At 36.5% G+C, this 21,762-nt stretch overlaps 1 protein-coding gene across 1 annotated transcript in view; it reads right to left on the bottom strand.

Annotated features, from left to right (window-relative positions):
• Nucleotides 1–21,762, bottom strand: part of MARCHF1 (membrane associated ring-CH-type finger 1) — a 268,268-nt gene that overhangs the window by 246,293 nt on the left and 213 nt on the right. The window lies entirely within an intron of this gene.

Below are 21,762 nucleotides of genomic sequence, written 5' to 3'. Positions count from 1 at the left end.
CTATTTTCCCAGGTGTCAAAAGATATGCAGCATTTACCAGTTACATTTTTAGCAGCTGAACCAGATGTGAATAAATTTAGTCTCTTGTATTAAATTGCCTAATTAGGATAGTAGAATCTTGCAGGGAAACTAGGGATGATTTATCACATTATAAAAATAATTTAGAATACATTAGACTTCTGTTTAGTCTTTAGCACCCTTCTGGTGTATATTACAAACTGATATTCAGAGTTTGCATCTACCTACCTATCTGCTAGATACCTTTCTGTGAAGGTACTCCAAGTATCACAGAAGGAACTTTAATTTTTCAAGGTGTTACTTTAGTAAAAGAAACAATATTCTAATTGCTCCATTTCCCTTATTTGCTACAGACCATTATATGTAGAAGATCACTGTATAGAGGATTACAGAGGACCCTATGTCAAACTAGTCTCTTTTCCTTAGTCATTCTCTTTAGATAACAGATTTTCTAACTCAGAGTTTCCTAGGGAAAATGTAATCGGATTTTTTTTTTCCTTCTTGGACTATACAGTCTAGGCCTGATAGTTACTGCCACATGGATAGAAATATCTCTTCCTCCAGATACATCTTAAACAGAGATATTTTAAGGACTGCCATTGCCTATGCAGAGCTTTAAGAGCACATTTTACATTCAGGAATGTGAAAAGCAACCATTACTTTCCAATTCTTATCAGTGATCAGTATCACTGCCATTATAAACATCACTTATATTCATTAATGCTATACTTGGCTTGTGCTGGTTACTGTCATGGGCACTCACATTCTGTTTAAAACACAATTCCTTGTTATATTCAAATCTCTGCAACATATGACACCAAACTAAATGTGTGTTCTGTTATTGGACTAATCATGACTTTTTGAAATCCACAAGTACAGGAGGATACCTGCACAAAGTTCTTGTCTGAAAGCTCATCCTGTGATAATATCCCAAATTATTTTCCACCACAAGATAATTGCTGAGACTGGAACTGGGCAAGATAAAACCTTTTAAAAATTCTTATTTTAACGGCATTTTTCAGGGAAAAAAAAAAAAAGAAGAAATTTCACAGTGCAATTTTACAGACCCATGCCTTCATATTTTTGTATACATATATATATTAATTAAACACATTAACTGTGTAGCCATCTTTTTTTTTAAAGGTGAACTACCTTAAGTAAATATTATCCCCATCTGGGCAAATGACTTCATATCGTCTTGTTTACTTTTACTAGCAAGAGCTGAGTGAGACAAACACATGGTCTGTGAAAAAAATTCCTACCAAAAAATATTGACTACTCCAATGAATACTATTTACATTTCAACCAACTTAAATCCTAGCAGAGTATTTGCTCCCTTTCTTTGACATTTTGGAAGCCAGATATTTGTGCTTCTTTTTATCATTTTTGCCTGCTAAAGTGAGAAATTTTGTCACAATTTAGAAGGCTCAAAACAAGTACTATCTGAGATAGTTAATTCAGATTTCTGTAACTCAAAACAGCCTGGCTCTCAGATGATGCAGATGGTATGGAGGAGGAGAAGGATCATTTTGGCTGCAGCATCACATTTAATACTTTTTTCCCCCTCTAGCATCATCACATAATCAAGTGATGGCACAAGACACTTGAGGCTACTGCTCTGTCCCCTTTTTTTGCTCACTATAGCGTGGGTGTGTGAGGGTTTTCCCTTGGGAATGAATTTAGCAGAGAGGATGAACAAAGGGATGTCATTCAAAGAGAAGGCAGAAGGTCACAATGACAGACGGACACTCCATCGGACTCCACAGAGAGGCCATCATTATTGGATTTTTTTCTGAAGTACAGCAAGCTTTAACCCCAAAGCACAGACATACAAGGCTAGCACCCAGTGCTTTTGATACAGCCAGAACTAGGATTTCAGGCAGTAATGAAAAGAATAAAGAGGATATCAAGGTAACTCGAAAAATCCTAAACTAACCCATCAGATTTCCAACCATGTGACAGTTATTCAGCTGTTATTTCATGTCAACCACAACCCCGCCACTCCTCAACATGCATCTCTGTTCTCCCTGTAACGTTTTCCATACTCTGAAAACTTAGCGGATGCCATGGCAAAAGTTTTGTACCACCTTCTTTTCCCTTGAAACTGATATCTTTGTTTTAATTTAATAGTCTTGAATCTAATAAAAGGGATAGATACCTAAGAGAATTATTAATTGCTCGATGGTTAATCCACAGATTAATTTAAAACCACAGAATGACACCAACCACTACTGCAGTAGCCAATAGAAGTAGGCAAAACATTGTATTTTCATCAAATCTATTAATCATAATAATTATTCACAAACTGCATTGCCATGGAGACAACCCTCCTAAAATCACCTGAATTAATGAGGTTGGTAATTAACTTTATTTATCTCATTTCAAACTGGTCCTTAGGTTTTGACATTTACTGATTGGATTCTGCAACCTTTATATCATTTACTTTGGAGTAATTTGTAACCAACCTTGGACAAACCTCTGACGCTTTTGCTGAGCAACCACAGATGACAGAAAATCTTTTTCTTGCAAGACATTCTTGAGAGAAATAGATGCATAGGTGCATATACTCATATAGCCAGCTTACTCAGGATATGCATCACTATTGACATTTTATCAGAGTTTAAAAAAAAAGCCACCAACATAACAAACTCCACTAGAATTATGATCCATGCTGACAGGTGGTTTTCTGATGGTACTGACCGTCTTGGGAAATACAAACTATCTTAAAGTACCCCTCCCAAAAAAAAACCCAAGAAACAATACATGGCATACACAACTAGAAAATTCAATTGTTGAAAGTTCTTATCCAAGGTAAAGGAAGGCAGATGCTGCATCTGTTAAATGCAATGGTCTGACAAAGTTGAGAGGTTTTCATAGCCACCACCATGTATCTTTATGAGAAAAAAATTCTTTGACCCAATGCAATTGCAGCTGGTGGAAGAGAAGCTGCTTAGGAATTTTGCCATGGGTTCTCTTTATGCAAGTTGACATAAAGTTTGCAGTACCGACAGTAGTGGTACTTAAAGACAAATTATTAATATACACCCAAGAAAAGAAGAGTACTATTATGACTTTCTACCCACAAACACAGATTTCTGTCCTCCAATAACTTCAGACCTTCAGCTGTTGACCTTCAGCTATATGTTAAATCCGCTAAAAGCAAACTTTTGTACCTTGTACTTTATGTCTCATGAACCCATGATTGGCTAGAACTTAAGCTCAATCTTGAGCTTAATTGTTACATCAAGTGAGGTATTCAAAACACTTTGACAGTAGAGATGTTTACAAGTTAAGTGATCACTTTGGTTTTCAAGAACTTTTATGTTTCCATACTATTAGTGTAGAAGGTTTTAAAAATGCTACAGGTAAAACCAAGTGCTACATGCAAAACCAAATGAAACTTTCTTGCAGCAGCTGTTCTATCCAATCTCAAAATAAAAGTCAATCCTGCATGAGTATAACATAATTTTAAAGTAATAACATAAAAAAAATGTCATAAATAACTATTGTTTCTGTGGTTTACTTCTCTTGAAAGACTTTAGAAATTTGAGTTTTGTATTCCTTTGATAAGTAGGGAAAAGCTTTCTACTTCAGCAGTATAAAAATTTCAAGAAATAGGGAATGTTGGAAGGTACACCTTGTCTCCTATGGTCACTCTTAAAGAATTAATAACATGTATATTTGCATAAATGGCTTGTTTTATAGGAGCCTGCATATAACCCAAGAGTGTTTATTTTCAATTTCAAATTTAATATTCTGTGACTGAAATATTAAATTGCAGAGCTACTATGCATGGATGCTAAAATGCAAAATCAAACATGCATTTGGTTATAAATTTTACATCTTCTAGTAAAAAGAAAAAACAGCCTCCCATTCCCAAATTCATAGGAACTTTTTTACCCATTGTTTGCTTAGAATTCCTCTTTTTTTTGCCATATTGTTTTTGACAAATATTTGGTTAAGGATGAAATTCCCACAATGACTACATGCAGAAGAGTTGAGAGTGCATCAGCTTCCATCTGCCAAAGTTGAACGTATTTCAAGATAGCTTTGGTGAAAATAATAGTGCAGTTCCAAGCACTAGAATGTGGTACTTGGTAGCAGCACTGCTAATAACACCCTTCCCTCACTTCTGCCCAAGCCATGTAGGCTAATATCTTAGCCCAAATCCAATATGTAGCATTAACTTCATGGAAGTTGAGACAAAAATATTGTATAATGAGGTGGTTGCAATTGCAGCGATTTTGGCTCATTGCAGCCAAAATTGTTTTGTAGTAATGCAGTTTGCAGTACTACCAGGCAGTAACACACAAAGGAGGGACCCCTGGATGGAACTCTCTGGCCCACTAGCATTCAAAGTTGTTATATATGCTGGAGGATGTGTATTTACATATTAACTACTTGTAAGCACTTTGCCAGAAAGAACTTCTAGGTTAAATTGCTTATAATATGAGAAAACTCCTAGTCCAAGAACACCCAAGGATCTGGAAACTAACTTGATAACATCAGATTCTGGAATTCTTGTCATTCTCACTGAGAGATGTTTATCTCCTCATTACCAACAAAATTGACTACAGAAACATTTATAATAAATCCATCCAACTGCAAAGTCTCTGGTAATACCATTTTGAGCCAGGAATGAAAACTGATCCTAAAAATTCACTATTGTTTTTGAAGTGAACAATGGGTTTATCTGAATGAAACCCACTTGTGTCATAGATTGATGTTCCTAAGGGCATTATCTGGTTTCTAGGCTGGGTGGCACACACAGACATACTGTATCTCTACCCAGTAAAGAGCTCTAAACTGTTTGGCAAGTCAAGTTATGCCTTGTCACATGCATCTGCCAGTTCCCACATAGTAAGCACCATCTGTACTAAGCCAAGATGGATAAACCAATATAATTCCCTTGCAAGATTCTGGAACATCCTTTAGGATAGCTGCCATCCAATAAATTCTAAAATACAGGAATCAGTGGTATTAAAGTCCTGGCAAGTCTTTCATTACTGACACAAGTAATGATGGTAGGTTCATAGCTGATCAAATCTGTCTGCCAAAAAGCTAACTAAAATGAAAGTAGGACCATTTGGCAAGTAAAAAAAATACATAAGCACTAGATGAAAATTGTTCACCCATGCTACATGGAAATTGGAGTGTAGATGCCAACAGTCTAACTGTGGTTGTTCTAAAGCACATTAACCTAAAAGAGCGATGAAAAGTAAAAGACATTAAATACAGTAAAAAAAAAAAAAAAAAAACTAGCCATGTAAGGTATCATTTATGTGTTTTTCTTACCATAAATCTACACACTAAGGGAATTCACTTCATGATCTCTAATCTGTATGAATTTTCAGATTCTAAGAAAAAGAGGTATTTTGTCAGTTCCCTATGTCCATTAATACTCAAATAAATAAATATTTTAATTTCTTCTTGAAGACGGGTGGAATATAACCCTGCTTTTCAGCAGGCTGAAGAACCAAGTGAGGTTTCACTGTCAATTTTTAGAGGGTTTTTGTGTTGTATACCTCTAGCTTCAATTGCTGAAATTTCTTTCTGGCTTTGTTCTTGCTATGGTTTTTTGCTCTGAGCTCTGCCTGTGATTTTCCTACTAAATATGGGTTGAGAAGGACTCGATTCAACAGACGAAAGCAAACTTGTAATGACCTCACACAGGTCTTCAGAGAACTGAATGAGCACAGGGATAGATAATCCCTTAAAAATGAGACCATGAAAATGAAGATTGAACTATGTTGCATCTGTGTAAGAAAAAAAATGTAGTTAAATGATTGTCATGTGTAGTGTGACAAAGAAATGCAAACAGAATCAAAACCATTGCATTAGACCCTAAAAGCCTTTGTTAGAAGACCAGATACAAAAATGTCCAGACATTATCTTAGATTAGTTTAAAAAATTATTCCAGTTTATCTTGTGCATTCAGTGCATGTGGATATCTACAGTACTTATTTTTTGTACAGACATTCAGATCACATCTCCCAAGCAGGAAATATACAGGAGATGGGATTCCTCACAGAAGAGTGTCTTATCTGCGAGAACAGAAAAACAGAGGAAATGCCAGGTTTTGCCATGTTTTGCATTCCCAAGACACCAGGGCATTTAAGACAGAAGCCTGAATGCTGGCTCCCAGACAGCCTGACTCCTGTCAGAAGGAATGCTTCCTGGCTTGTAAACTGCTTCTCCCTCCTTTGTTTCTATCTCATCCATTACATCAGAGCTAAAAAAAAAAAAAAATCTCATTCCTTTTTAGATCCCTTTCAGTTGTCTCAATCCATTCTACCGGGTCCAGGGAATCCAGGTGTGTTTTAGTATGCTCTTGGTATGAACTTTTCATAAAGATTGTTTTGAAAATTGTCTTGTTTTTGATATTCCCTACAAGCATTCTTTCTTACTGTGATAAGGTGCTTTGCTAGTTTAAATAAATTTGACTTTTATGTTATATGATAATCTGGAAGCTGTTTTCAAAAGTGTATATAGGATGCCAGATATTTGCCAAAAAGAACATTTTTGTTCTTATTTATGAAAAAAATAGTATTTGTCTTGTAGAAAAAGAAGAACAAAAGAATGTAAATATTTGTTTGATTTTTGCCCTGCTTTGTGCCATAAAGAAATGGCTTGATCTTATTAACCCTGTCACAGTACTTACTGAGATATACAGCCTTATTTTTACTGGATAAAATACACTGCATAATTATTATATACCCTAGATTTTTTTTGGAAGCTGTCACTTGTCTTTCATCCATATAGACTAATTGAAGTTTGTTCAGTAATACTTTAAAGAATTTTAAGGAAAAGATAATAGCAGGGCTTGGGACTTTACACGAATATTCTTCCCTCCAAAATGAAGGGAAATCTATGTAAAAATATATGTCAGACAGAAATGTATACACAAAGTTTTGCTTCCACAATTCCCAGTGCCAACTCTGGTAATAAATACGTTCAGATGTTAATGTCTTTATAAAAGTCAAGTTACAAAACCTGTAAACTCACTCAGTGTCAATGTAGGGGAGAAAAAACTGCTTTCAATAAACCTGAATTTGATAGCCACATGGGGCAAAAAAGAAACAGCACAAGGAATTAGCAAAAGTTCTGTCAAATACAAACCTTCAGCAATTGCATTAGAATCTGTGAAGTCAGCCTAACTAACATGAAGTATCTTCAAATAGCTTTGCATTGTCCATACCTTTTTTAATGCAACAAATGCATAAAGGACTTGCACAGATGAAAGCATAGTATTTTGATAGATGTAATATCATTTTTCTAGAAATGTTTAGGATCTGAAACAAGAAAGAATACTATAACAAGGATCTTATTTTTTTCAAGTATTCATATCACAAGACCTAGGAGCTTCAGCCTGCAAAACATTTGTCTACACATTAGAGCATTATTTCAAAACATTCTAGTTTTAGAATTTGTTTCTTTTGGGGTGGTTCAGGGCAAAATAATACTGATCAGCAAGGTATGCTGATCCACAAAGTATAGCAGAAGCTACACATTTTTGAATAAAAGGATTCACATCACCCAATTTAGAGTCCTTCAGATTCTGTGTTTGCATTCAGTGCTTTCCAATCTGTGGAATACCCCACTCATGTTTTTTCCTTACAAGTTTTTATGCACTGTTTTGGAATTGATATTTATTTCCTAAACAAGAGGTCGAATGAGACTTTGTGAACCACCTCAAAATCCCAGAGAGTTGTTTTAGGATATAGAGACTGAAATCAAACTTCTTTGGAGAAAACATCTCCTTGCCTAACATGAACACCAGATTTTTAGCTCTCCAAATAAAGAATTTCTCTGTCGTACTACAGATGTAGTACCTAAAATTGCCTTACTTCATGAATATTACACTATATTCAGGCACTTCCCAAGAACTTGTGAAAATTGTGGACAGCTCTACGGAAAAAGGAAGTACAGAAATCATTACTGCAATCAGTGTGGATTGCAATAATAAGGCTACTACTCTTACTGCAATATCTATTCAGAATATATCCATGCAGGACACAGAAAGAGGATTTATCAGATGTCCTGCACTCCACTGAACAGCATGGCAAACTAGGCATGAATTAATATAATTTTTTCAGAAGTCATGGGCAAGAGACAAAGATTAAACTTTTAATGCACAGAGTTACATGTGAAGCTGCAAGTTTGTACAGTGTTTTAAGGTGCTTCTTAATTGTAGCAAATAATTTTCATCCTGCACCACAAAATGAAGATGTTGCCATATGAAGGCAGTTAGCAACGAGTTATGAAAATAGATGGCAAAGTGAAAGAAATGCAAGTTTATCATGGTTCTCCTTTTGTTAACAACCAGTCAGAATTATTTACACAAGTATAGAATTTCTTTTGCAGGAATTTTTAAGTTGTTTTGCCATCATATTCTTAAAAGGCAAGATCTCTAGAATCTTGTACTCCTTAAAATCTGTCTCTAAAAGTAATCCTAACTCTGAAAAAATTTATTTCAAATGAGGATCCAGGGGAAATAAAAAAAAAAAACAACAAAAAACCTATTTTGTCAGCATTATGAAGTCTTTGGAGAAGAAAGTTCATAGATCCTTTCTCTGGAGAGTCCTTTCCTTATTTGTTACATACACTAATATATATCATCAAATTCAAGGCAAAATCTTACTAATGATTGACAAAATTTTTTACACAAATAAGAGAGGTGATCTCCACAGTTTAGTAGATTAATAAAATTGGGTTGATATAATTTTAATATCAATATTTTCCAGTAAAGTTTACAAATTAAAAAAAATAGGATGCCTCATAAAATTAATTTCAGTATTTCTGTGAAACGATTGCTTTTATGGAAAAATAAACAAAAAATAGCTAATGTTATTTCATGTGGTATCATGAAAACAGTCACTGATCCATGGGAAACTAATGTTGGAAGTTAGACATTAAAAAAATCCTTCTTCTGAACACCACATTAATTCTGGTTCAGTAAGTTTATTTTTCAGCAGCAACTTTTATATGCTTCCCTCACTTCATTAGAGCACACCCTTTAGATGGCCCAGAACTGCATCTTTATAACTGGAATATACCCCAGTGAATAATTTCTGAGAACACAGTTCTTTCTCAGCTAACAGTAACTGCCAAAAGTGCTCTAACAAATTAGGAAAATCAGAAGTATGCAATTACTTTTATCTCCAGCTACTGATTAATTGTACAGTCACAATTAGAATTTGGATTAATGAACAGAAACATTCTGTTACTATAGAAAGGAATCTAAATAGTGAAAACGAAAGCTCTGCACAAGTAAGAAAATGCAATTGTGACTTGAATCACATGCTGTCCTTTGCTTTGAAAGAAAATTGGATGATGTTTTCTTTTCCTCACAAAATAGATCTATATTTTGTTTCTGTATGAATTTGATCTTTTGAAATACCCATGGCAAACTAGGGCTAGGAACAGGAGGTAAGAGTATATTGCTGTTTCTTTTGGCATACAATTTTCAGAGATGAGATTGGTGTTCTCTCTTCATATGTCAAGATGGTCTAGAAAGATAAAAATATATATTCATGGAAATTGCACATGTGATGGGGTGAAGGGAGGGTTTACTTGTGTCTGCACTGTAGGGCACAATCCAGATTTTAACACTTTCCATTATAAACCTGCCTCAGGCACTGGTAGGTGAGGTTTGTGATTCAGTCAGTAGCAACCAAAACACACAGCTGGAAATAGTCTCAAAATACACTTAGTGTAGTCTCCAGAGGGGAGCTTTGCATGGCATATTTGCTGAAGCTAAAACAATCCATTGTACCTTTTTGGTCCCAAGAAAGAGCTAGCACAGATAACTGTCTTTAGGAAAGGACTGAGTTGTTTCTGATTACAGCTGACCAGAGGCAATTCAGACCTGCCCCAGCTCTGTTCCCCTGTTCAGTCACACACCCTGGCAGCTCATCTTTTATGCCTTGTCCCAAGTCTATGTTTTGCTCACAGCACAATGAATAACCATGTTACAACTTGTAGCTGCAGATTCCTTTGGATTTGAATGCAAGGGTGATGTAAATGAAGATTATCTCTGTGCTTTTAACCACTAATTTCTTCCCCAAAGAGCACAGTTTAAGACAACTTTTCATTATACATGACATAAAAAATACTTAAAAACCAAAACCTTATCCCAGTACCTCTACCTCACAAAGGCTAGAGAATTTGTCCTTATAATGCCTACAAGGTGAGCCATTATTCAATATCTTTGTTTCACAGATAAAGAGCTTAAGCAGAAAGCTCTGCCAGGGTAACACGAACACTTGCATTTATCTTGGTGGTATTAAAACAAGTCCTGGATTCAAAAGCAGCACTCAGGCATACAGATAATATATGAAATAGAAAACAAACAGAGAAACAAAAGCCCAAAAAAAAAAAAAAAAAAAACAAAAAACCAAGCTTACCTACATCTCCTGAATCCCAAGGCAAAAAAGGAGAAGGAGCACCAACTTTTCAGTTTCCATTGTAATCTGTATCACATTATCCTGACATCTACTAACAATACATCACACACCAAATGTTAAATATTCTTTCTACATATTCCATGCATGCAAAGTTCAGAAAAAAAGCTTTCTTGAAAGTATAAATCCAGAAACAGAAAATACTTTGTAAGCCCCAGGAGAGTGCCAGGTGTGTTACAATAAGCAGGCAGTATTCCTGCACAGGCAGGTCACTTTGCTATTACATACAGCACAACTCTGAACCAAATGTGATGTATTAAACCCAATTGAAAACACACTTAAACCACAATACAAACATAAACATTTTATACAGAAACAAGCAGCACTGTACCCCTCAGATCAAGCTAAGAAAAAGCTTTGCCTTAGATATTCCTTATTTCTACAGGTAGCCACTCTTTTTCCTTATCAAATACTCTCTCCTATATTAATGATCTAGGAAACATGGATAATACTGAACACTGGAAAATACATTTTTATTTATAATAAATTGCACGTGACAGTCTATTTCCAAGTCATTATTAACATCAAGCAAAAAAGTAACTATGATCCAAGTAACACCTCTGAGCAGTGGAAGACAGGAAGGCTCTGTCAAGTGTAGTTACATTTTCCCTGTCAGCCTCTTGGTTGTAGAGACATCTATTGATTTAGTGTGTACAGAGACAGAAGGTGTTGCCACTAACACTAAAACTGAAAGGGTGGGAGGAACATGGTGCAGAAATACCAAAGCCCACATGCAAAACAAGGATATACTGCTCCATCCAGGGGTGGATCCAGTGCTAGCTGAAACACGGAGACTTACAAATGTGAATTTCTGATAGCGTGAGGGTCTCAAGCACCAAGCAGAAGAGACATACTATGCAGCCTTTCACAGCAGTGAAAAAGACACCAGGTACTGACAATTTCAAGCTATTCACATTATTCATATTTGCTTCGAGGTCAGGCTGGCTGGAGCTCTGAGCAACCTGTTCCAATTGAAGATGTTCCTGCTCATTGTAGGGACATTGGACTAGAAATGGCCTTTAAAGGTCCCTTCCAACACAAAATGTTCTAGGACTGTGTGTTTATACTGCATGCAGTGCTGTATGTTTTTTAGAATATTTATTCTACTTACTAGCATATCTCACAGAAGATAATTCAGATCACCTTGGATTTCCTTAGCTATTGCCACTAAAGGAATGAGTGTCATTTTTGCCCTCTGCAGTTTGAGTAATATGCCAGTTAAACTTACCCCACTTTTACATATGCATACTTAGTAATAACAAACTGAATCAGAGCCTTGCCCTCCCTTATTTTTGCCCCTTCATACTAATCTCTGTTTTCTGAGATAGCCAGCCCACTCACAATGGTGTTTAAAATACTGAAAAAGTATACTGGAAATACTCAGGCCTGACGAAGATCAGGAATAAGCTCAGCCACACAGATAGTTAAAATTCAGTCACAGTTCTCTTTTTTTCCTTTTTCAACCTGCTTCCTGCATCAATGTTGAGAGAGCTGCATTAGTTGATGTAAGAGACAAATGCTCTGTGTCTCTCTTATATTTCATAAGCATGACAGTGACGTAACGTCAACCCATTGCAGTGTTTGCACCTCAGAAGACATTAGATAATTTTTCACTTCTGCCTTGATAACTTCACTACAAGGACTTAAAGAGCCAGTAGACATGGCTCACTGAACAATTTTGGCAGCTCGTGTTGTAGTTTCTTACCTTACACAGCCATGAAGACTGGGAGAGTCACTCAAAGAATTAATTGCCAGTAAACATTTCTCCTCCTCACACAAGACATAAAAGGGAAGAATAGAAATTATTTCACAGTAAAAATAATGTTTTCTATTAGGTAGCTGAATATAGATTATTATTGACATCAGCTATATTGGTTAAAAATGTTTTCATTATTAGTGTTTGTGTCCTGGACCTGTCATTTATTTGCCTGCCCAGAAACGGGCTTTATCACTAGCTGACAGACCAGGCTTACAAATTTACCTGCCTCTGTCAGTGAGGGAGGACTGCAGATAAGCGTTCTGCACCATGTCTTCACCTGAGCTAGGAGGAAGTGAGAATAATAGAAAATCCTTGAGAATTCAGGTACTCATCCTGTCCCTGCGGAGTGGCCAGAGGAAGCCCAGCAGCAGCGATAGCGATGCTGATGGGAGAGAGCATCACGGCTTTGAAGTGGTGTGGTCTACCCTGCTACACTGGCAGCTGTCAAAGCAGATTTGCTTCTTTTGTTCAGAGAATCTCCCTCTCCCTCTTGCCTCTCTATGAGCTGCATTCAAAGAGCAGACCATTCTGTCAGGGAATTTTCCTCCCACTGTTGAAAACTACATACTGTATCAGCAAGAAAGTATGGCTAGTTTGCTAATGACTAACCTTGAATTCCTTCTAATTAATCAACGGTGATAAATAACAATGAGAAGAAGATTCAGTGCATACAGTTAGGTAATGCAAGGGGGTACCAAACAGCAACTCTGAAAAGAGCAAAATAAAATAAAAAAACACATTCAGAATTTCATCCAATATTAATGTGAATTTTTCAGTTGAACCAGGTGGAAAAAAAAAGTTTTCTTTTCCAGGAGAGCAGGTATTAGCCATTAAAATTTTCTTAGAGCTGATACCAGTATGAAAAACAGAGACATTCATGAGTGTGCACACACACACTCTCTGAGACACACAGAGAAATAAGGAAATATCTGAACATATCTGCATGAGCAGACTCAGGATACAGAAAATTCTAGAGCTGATATCACACTGATGACACAAAGATGTCATGGTGTCAACATCAAGATATGGGGTCTAAATTTATGATACTTTAAAGGTAATTAAGCTTAAAATAAGTTTTTCTAAGACTGTGACTAGTCCCACTGATGCCTTCTTTTTCTTTCCTATCCCTTCTCCTTCAACAGAAAAATGTTTAGTTTTTATTGGGTATAATACATATAATACTAATTTTTGTCTTTATGAATTATAGATATTATATACTTAGTCTTTATAAAAATTCAATTTTAGGGACAAACTGCAAAAATAAAAGAGAATTACAGGTTTTTATTGGTCTATAATATACTCCTCAATAGGTTTAAAATTTGACTGGTACATGCCTAAGGGAAAGTGGCAATTTTAAATACAGACTTTAAAAAGTTTCATTATCAGTATCCCTATCTTCAAGTATTTATCTTTGAGTCAGTGTCTTAAGTTTCAATGCATTTTTATCTGGCAAAGGGAAAAAGAGTTGCACTACTTATACAGCTGCCTTCTGCACTTACTTCCTTTTGTTAATGCATTTTTAAGACAAGGACTCTATCACCATTCATGTACAGCATGATCTTTGATGTTACTAGCTCTGGATGTATATAAAATTCATTATATACTTTCTAGAGTTACTCCAATAAACAAAGAAAAGTTGTTATAACCATTTAACTGTCAGTTCTCCATTATACTGATTTCAGCTTTATGTTTTAAAATTTATGTTTAAAATTCCAAACATCTTTTGAAATAGATTCTTAGCTACAAAACCAAATCCAATCACCATGCAATGTTGTTTCAGATCTTTCATAAGACAGGAATACTACCAAAAAGATGCAATAATAAAAACACCCAACTGCTTCCTCAAAGAACACTTCTGCATTTTGGCCTCCCACAAATGCCTCCCCATTAAGTTGCTTTTCAAGTAGGACTAGAAGGTCAAGGACTTATAAGGAGCATACCTAAAACACGAGTTTGGGGATAAGCAGCAGTTAGTCTGTGACAGATTAGGTCTCCATACAAGCTAATTTACTATGCAATGCTTGTGCTCTGAAATATACAGCGAATTAACTCACACAATCCATGGCTAATTTGTGACTGAGGATACTTGTGGTAGTCAAGCTATCTTTTTCACAGATAACTCAACATATCATGAATGCTGCAGGTTGCCATATCTTGAACAGTTTCAGAACAGGAGTTACTCTGATTCAGGAACACATCCTTATTTCAAAAGGAATTTCTCCAATAAAATCCATTAAAGGTCAGTGCATAAATCAATGTTTTCTCAAAGATCTCAACTTAAGGACCATTATACAATTATTTTTCTCAGTTATTCCCACAGACTATCCAGCCAGTTACACATTAATTATACAACTGGCGGTACCACTGTGCATGGGGTTCCAGACCAAGTAAGATTTTTTTTTTGCGGATCAAAAATATTACTCTTAGCTTCACTGGAAACTTTGTTATGAGGCAGTCAAGGAGTCCTGAGAAAGGAGACTGGTGAGAAAATCCACTAAATAAGGAGCTTATCTGATAGATTTGAAATTACATGCACATGAAACACAATAATTATTTCCTCTTGCTTTGGTGGAAGCAAGTGGAACATGAGGTAGAGCACTGGGAATATTGCACCAATACAGCAGAAAGGAAACACAAAGGGCTATAACTGAGAAGCAAAACAGGAGTGCAGAGCAAATCTTGTAAAGACCTGAAAAAGATAAACCTCCTCTCTTTGGTTCTAAATTACCTTGACATTTTTCTTTCATGTGGCTTTTCCTTTCCTCTTGGAGCTGGATATTCAAACCTTGCAAGTAAATAAGGAAAACAGCAGTTTTAAAGATTGACACAATTTGTTTGATAAAGAGCAAGTTGTCAAAATTATGCATAGAAGCCCTAAGGCAGAAAAGAAAGAGTTTTCAATCACAGTGGTAAATAAAATCCTTGGCACAGTCTGACTAAAGGGTCCAGCTAGCAAATTCAAGACCCAAGTTCTTCATTATGACAGAAAAATCAAGGAAGACATACATAATTACTTTTTATCAAAACCAAAGTGACAAAAGCTTTAAACCTGCTGGGGTTTAACTCTGTGTAAAACAGTTTATTCAGCATAGCCTCTCCTATGTATTACCATGCTTTATATCAAATCAAAATGCCTCATTCACATGCAATAAAAACCAAAACCAGGTTATGTCAGAAAGGAATCCGTAAATAATTTTGATGCTAAGAAAATGTGACTTGCATTACCACAATACACACTCAAGTATATTGCAGCTCCCTGCAACAAAAACTCAAAATAAAAGCAGCATAATTATAGCTACTGTAGTCACAGGAGCTGTTACAGTCCCAAATTTGAAGCAAATGATGAAAACATGCCATGTTGGTGATCCTGTAGGTCAATCCTGTCAGGCCCTGATACGCAGGTGTGACATGGGGAGGATGGATTTGACTTTTATCACATGCAAAGCCACAGACCCTGCATGCATATGCTTTTTTAATAGCATAAAAATTCTATGCTGAATTTCTAATTCAGGAGGTATGGAGCTATCCCACTGGTAAGCTGGTACTTAGTCCATAAAATACTTGGATAGGAATTCCATTGTATTATCTGTCAGTAACTCCTATGTGGGAGTCTTCTATGCTATTGTAAGACAATTATCAGCTAAAAGAGTTAGTTGTCAACTTCCTTTGTGTGCCAATTCATGGTGTTTTTCAGATTCAAGGAGAACTTGGTGTCCCTACTTGGTATGCACATGAGCATACACAGATTAGTTTGTTTATGACTTAGAATCCCATTTCAAGTTTGGTTTTTTTTTTGGGCTGATTTATTTTTAACAGATGCTGACTGGTAAAGGAGCACAATCAGCAGAAGCTTTCTGCATGCCTCCCTGCCCATTTTCCTCTCCTATATATCCTGGAAGGTTTCACTATCAACGTCACTGTCACGCAGAGCATGTAAGGAATAGCCAAAGCAAGTGATTTCACATTACATAAGCTCTAACAAACAAGGAAACACAGCCTAATATATAACCCAGACATCTTTAGCCCTCAAAGTCCTGCTTCACAAAAGGTGACCTTTTATTTCTGCTGACAACTGAGATCTTACATTTCCAAATCAGCACTCCATGCAGCTATCACTTGAATGCCTGAGTGGGGAATGCACCTTTCTGCAGGTAAAACATTTCCATGGAATTACAATAAAAACATAAATAAGACATTGCATAAGTATAGAAAAATTATCTGAAACTAAAAACTTCGTTGTATATTTATTTACTTCAGATGCAAGATGAAGAATTCTGAAAGTTCCATTTTTTTACCTGCAACTAACGGATTTCCACCTTTAATTGTTTTCAATTGTTTTCCATTTCTTGAAATGGAAAAAAAACATAGAAACCATTGAAGAGTATTAGGAAAATAAAAATGAAACAGAAACTAAGTATTTCAAACAGCAGTTGTTCTCTAGCTCATAATAGGGAGCAAGCAAAAATTTCAGGCAGATTAGGCATGAGTCACTGTCTTTGATTTGGGGTTTTATTTTTAAGCAATAAAGTAATTAAATATTCCTGCTAAATCTAAATTACTTTTTGATGATAAAGATTGTTCTGTGTTAAATATTCTTTGACCTTAGGAGAATAAAAGATGAAAAGCTACTCACAAAAATACAATCCTTCCTCAAGGATTGTCTTTGGAGTGAAATGGAGATGTTTTCTATAGACTTCATTTTTTTTTTCTTCAATGGTAATTGTCAGTATTAAATAAAATACAGAATTGTTTTTGCCGATTACCTCCTGCACAAAACAGAAAACCCTAGAAATATAATGCTGGAGAAATGGATTATCTGAACTAATACATTCAGAAAATTTCTGGTACCTTTTTCACAATACATTTACAACAGCAGGAAAAATAAAACTACTTTCTCTTCATTCACTTTAGGACTCCTTTTTTAATGACAGCTCTAGTAATCAAGAATAAGGCAGATATTATGCACGTTGGTTGCATGCATCAACAGTAATGTAATTTTCCTTTTGCATGGCAGGGGATCATAAGGACAAATAAGGGCTTTACATTACAGAAGTCATGGACAATACTGAATGGTGACTGCCAGCAAGTGACATCCTGAGACAGTTTCACAAGGAGTCATACACAGAGAAGTGGGTTGAGAAAATTACAAGTTGGATTCCTTTTTCAATTGCTTGACAGATTGAATGCCGATTCCATTAATAACAGAGTCTGACTTAACAAATACCAGAATATACATTGCTGAGAAAAGAGCGTTAGATCTAGATTTATAAGATTAAAAATACATAATGTCCCCATATTTATATGATTGACTGTGTTTAAATACTAATACTAGAAATTTAATTTTGAAACATGAAATGAAACCCTCATGTATTTAGCAAATGCCCACAGATGTCCTGTATAAATTCATTCAGCTCTCACATTTTTTAGAGCTACTGGTCCAGTGCAAAGGGGTTGCCATGGCTACTGCTCCAGAGAAGGTCCATTGAATTGCCCCTTACAATAAACTGTTGCTTTTCAGATTCTGCAAGCCTACACATTGGAAAACACTATTTCCTCTTTCGTCCTCCCAACACGGCAAGCTTCCCCCACAAACTGAATCTCAGTGCACATGTGTGGGAAGAGCCATGCCTGCTCTTTCATTAGTTCTTCAGCTGTGACCATTTCACATTTATTGTTAGCATAAAAAGGAGGTAGGATCATGGAATCACAGAATGGTTCAGGTTGGAAGGGACCACAGGGGGTCATCTGGTCCAGTCTCCCTGCCCGAGCAGGGTCATCCCAGAACACATGGCACAGGATTGGGTCCAGACAGTTCTTGAACATCTCCAGTAAGGGAGACTCCACACCCTCTCTGGGCAATCTGTTCCAGTGTTCAGCCACCCACACAGTAAAGAAGTTCTACCTTATGTTCAGGTGGAACTTTCTGTGCATCAATTTCTACCCACTGCCTCTTGTCCTATTGCTTGGCCTCACCAAGCAGAGCCTGTTCCATCCTCTTGGCACCCCCCTTCAGACACTGATGGACATTGATGAGGTCCCCTCTCAGTTGTCTCTTTTTGAGGCTGAACAGGCCCAGCTTTCCCAGCCTGTCCTTGTAAGAGAGATGCTCCAATCCCCTAATCATATTCATTGGCAAAAACATCTTTCTTGATCCCAAACACTTTGTTTAGGAACATCCCAGAAATGCTTTTCATAAAAATCCACAAACCTGTTAAACCCACTGACCAGTCACATTCAAATTTCATCAGGCCCAGAGGACCCACCAAGTCTGGTTTCCCAGAAATTTCATAAAGTTCAGTCGTTGAATTGAGTACTGTCAGTGCTTCAGCTACAAAAGACTGAAATTCGGGCACGTGCCATCAGGGCATGGCACAACATTCTGGGGAGGCACTGCCTGAGCCCCGAGACTGCTGCCACTAGCCAGAGAACAAGTTTCAGCAGCCCAGCTCTCCCAGTAACAGCACAGGGAACACGGAGGCAGGGGACTCCCAGCATCTTGGCTGGGGGCTGAAGGGTAAAAGAAGAGTGCTGGAAACATCCGAGTCAAGGTGCACTGAAAGGCAGCCAGGGTGCACAAGGGCAGCTCGGGCACTGGGTATTTTTCAGTGAGGCGTTACAGGCAAAGTACAGAACTGTTTTCTTGAGTTCAGCTGAGTTGATTTACAATTTGTTCCACACCAAAATAAGAGTGTCCTTCCAAAACTCCTTCATTAGGGAAAGAAAGCCAACTGGACAATATGATAAATACACTTACATGAAAAATGGGAAATTTATTTTTGAAATGTTTATTCAGAGTACCTTAACTCTGCTAATCCCTGTGTAGGCATCCTGGCAGTTATTTTTTTTCCTTTGAGGTCCTTGATCTGCTTTTAACTAAAAAGTAAATACTGAGGAATCTTCCATTTCAACACCCACAGATATTTTCTGTTTGTATTTTGTAGCAGGATAAAAATGTGAACATGTCTTTCTGACAAGTTCTTTTGCAAAGACTTCAGGATTTTTTCAGTTAAATTGAGACTTCAGCCTTGTTTCTTTCTATCATATGGAGTCATCAAGAAGCAATGTAACTCTCTAGTAAAGCAAACCTTACAACGTATAAAGGCTTAAAAGGGATCATAAATAAACAAGAAATTAAAATATTTCATTAACTAAAAGTTAATATAGTGTTTTCATAAACTATGGGCATTAGGAGCGCAAGAGTTGATAAGTACCATGTTTTTAGCATAACAGAAATTATTTCAAACAATAACCTTCTATAAATGTCCTACAGCATTCTTATCCCCCTGAATGACTCTCCTCTTCCCAGTTTTCAGCTACATTGTTGAGGAATTTTAGTGATTGAAATCTCACACTCCCATAATAATTACAACATTTACTGAACAAACCTCGTATACTGCCTCAAGAATATGCGAAGTTCTCCACTGCTAATGCTTTCCAAATACAAACTTTAAAAGTGGCCTTCAATTTTCTTAAAGTTGTTAATAATCATTTAGCTCTGTATCAAGATTTGCATGTATTCAGGATGTTTCATGAGCAAAATGTAGGAATTTGAAATACTTAAATTTCCCATTCCAGTGTCATAGCAGCATGTCCAATGTTTTCAGAGTTCTTTGAAAGTATTTCTTCAGTGTTGTTCTAAACTGGCTTTAATCAGAACACGTTATGTTTACTAATGTTAATACACTTTTTTGGAAAAATCTTTCCTGATTATATATTCTCAAATAATCTAGTGTTAATGACATTGTAAGCATTAAACCCTTTCCCAGTCAATTTCAACATTAACAGACAAACTCCAGTATTTGCCAGGATTGACAGAGTAATTTAAAAACATTCTTTTCTGGTCAGTACTAAAAGAGAGGACAGGGACGAGAGGAAAAATTGATCACACACCCTAGGGGAGATTGGAGGCTTTATATCCCTGTATCCTTGCACACTTTTCAGATTCCTATTTCTATGCATCACAGCAGAGGGCACAGCTGTAGGACAACCATTTTTGCCTTGTACTGTCTGAGCAGGTTGGCCACTGACTAAGGTCTAATATGGTTTTGAGGTTTCAGAGCATAGTCATGACCCACTCACCAGCTGTCACAGGACACAGCTGTTGCTCTAAATGGACAAGGGACTCCAGCAGGAATTCCCATAATGTGACGTACTCTTTTAGCCACAAGCTGCATCACATTCTGATTTTCCAACTGTTCAGAAGCATAGGACTGTCCATTAGAAACACCATTTTACCACAGGTGGAGCCATTCACTATATAAACCACTTGGGTGGCTTAACAGCATCCTGCATTCCTGAGTTCATTTTAACCAAAACATAACCAGCTGCTGGCAATGCATTAGGCCTTTCCCTGGGATTCACTTTTGAGAAAATTTAACAATAAACAAATAAATAAGTGAAGTAGAGTTAAAAAAATACCATGGTGGGTGACCAATTCCTGGGTAGTCCTATTTCCTTGACTACTCTGCTGCATCCCATAGCACACAGTAAAAATGCCATAAACCCTAAGTGCCACACAGTAATCCATGGAGCATTGGCATTTACATGCTGGATGCAAAATCCTTTGCCAGTAGATCTTCTGATTGCTAGGTGAAGGACTGGCAAAAGCAGTCACACCTATGCCTTAATAACTGTATCTGCCATAGAATGTGTACATGCATATGTCACCAGCCATGCTATGTCTGAAATTGTCTACCACATGCCCAGCATTAGGAAAATATTTTTAACCCAGTACTTGAAGTCCTGTGGAAGCTAACAAAAGAAGTTTTAAGCAATTCTCCAAGTAATTTCTTCAATTGAGTAAAACATAAAACAAATGCCAAATTATCTGTTTATCTTAATACTACTATATAAGCATGTCAGCATATGTGTATAAATATTAAAATAAAGTCTTTTAAATCAATAAGTACATACAGTTTCTTAACCACTCTCTGAAAAATGAATGCATGCCTAACTGAAGGAGAAACATAGAGGTGGAGTCTATGGTCACCTTACATTTTATTAGTGATCCAATCAGTTTACTCTTTCAAGTCACGAAAATAGCTGGTCTTCCTAACATGTCACAGGTACGTAGGAAAGAAGGAAGCATTAGTATTTCTGGTGATTACACTAAACAACTACTGACTAGTAGTATTTTGTATCTATGTAGTTTTGTCAAAGGGGAGTGGGTGCTCTGAGATTATCAAAGAATTACATGAGACCACTGGAATTCCAAGAAATAAGAAAAACCTACATATTTCACACACCCATCATACCTACATAATGTATGGCATGCTCTTGTTAAATCCAGTCTCAATTTCTAAGTAAGGTGCTCCCTAGAAACTTAGAAATCAAAAGAAGCTAAATTACTACAAGTTCCTGTTTTAAACTGTGTATGTTTAAAATACATACAGTGGAATCAGTGGAAAAAGAATAAAATTTGGAGCACAAGTGTCAGGATCTATCTCCATACGTGCCATCAATTGTTGGCAACTGTGCTTGGCACCAATCGATGGTAGATGGGAACTGACTGTCACTGTTAGT

Source organism: Lonchura striata, chromosome 4, assembly GCF_050655825.1.
Source record: "Lonchura striata isolate lonStrDom1 chromosome 4, ASM5065582v1, whole genome shotgun sequence".
Lineage (NCBI taxonomy): Eukaryota > Metazoa > Chordata > Aves > Passeriformes > Estrildidae > Lonchura > Lonchura striata.
Note: the sequence above shows the minus strand (reverse complement) of the source record. Positions and strands in the feature narration are given on the sequence as shown.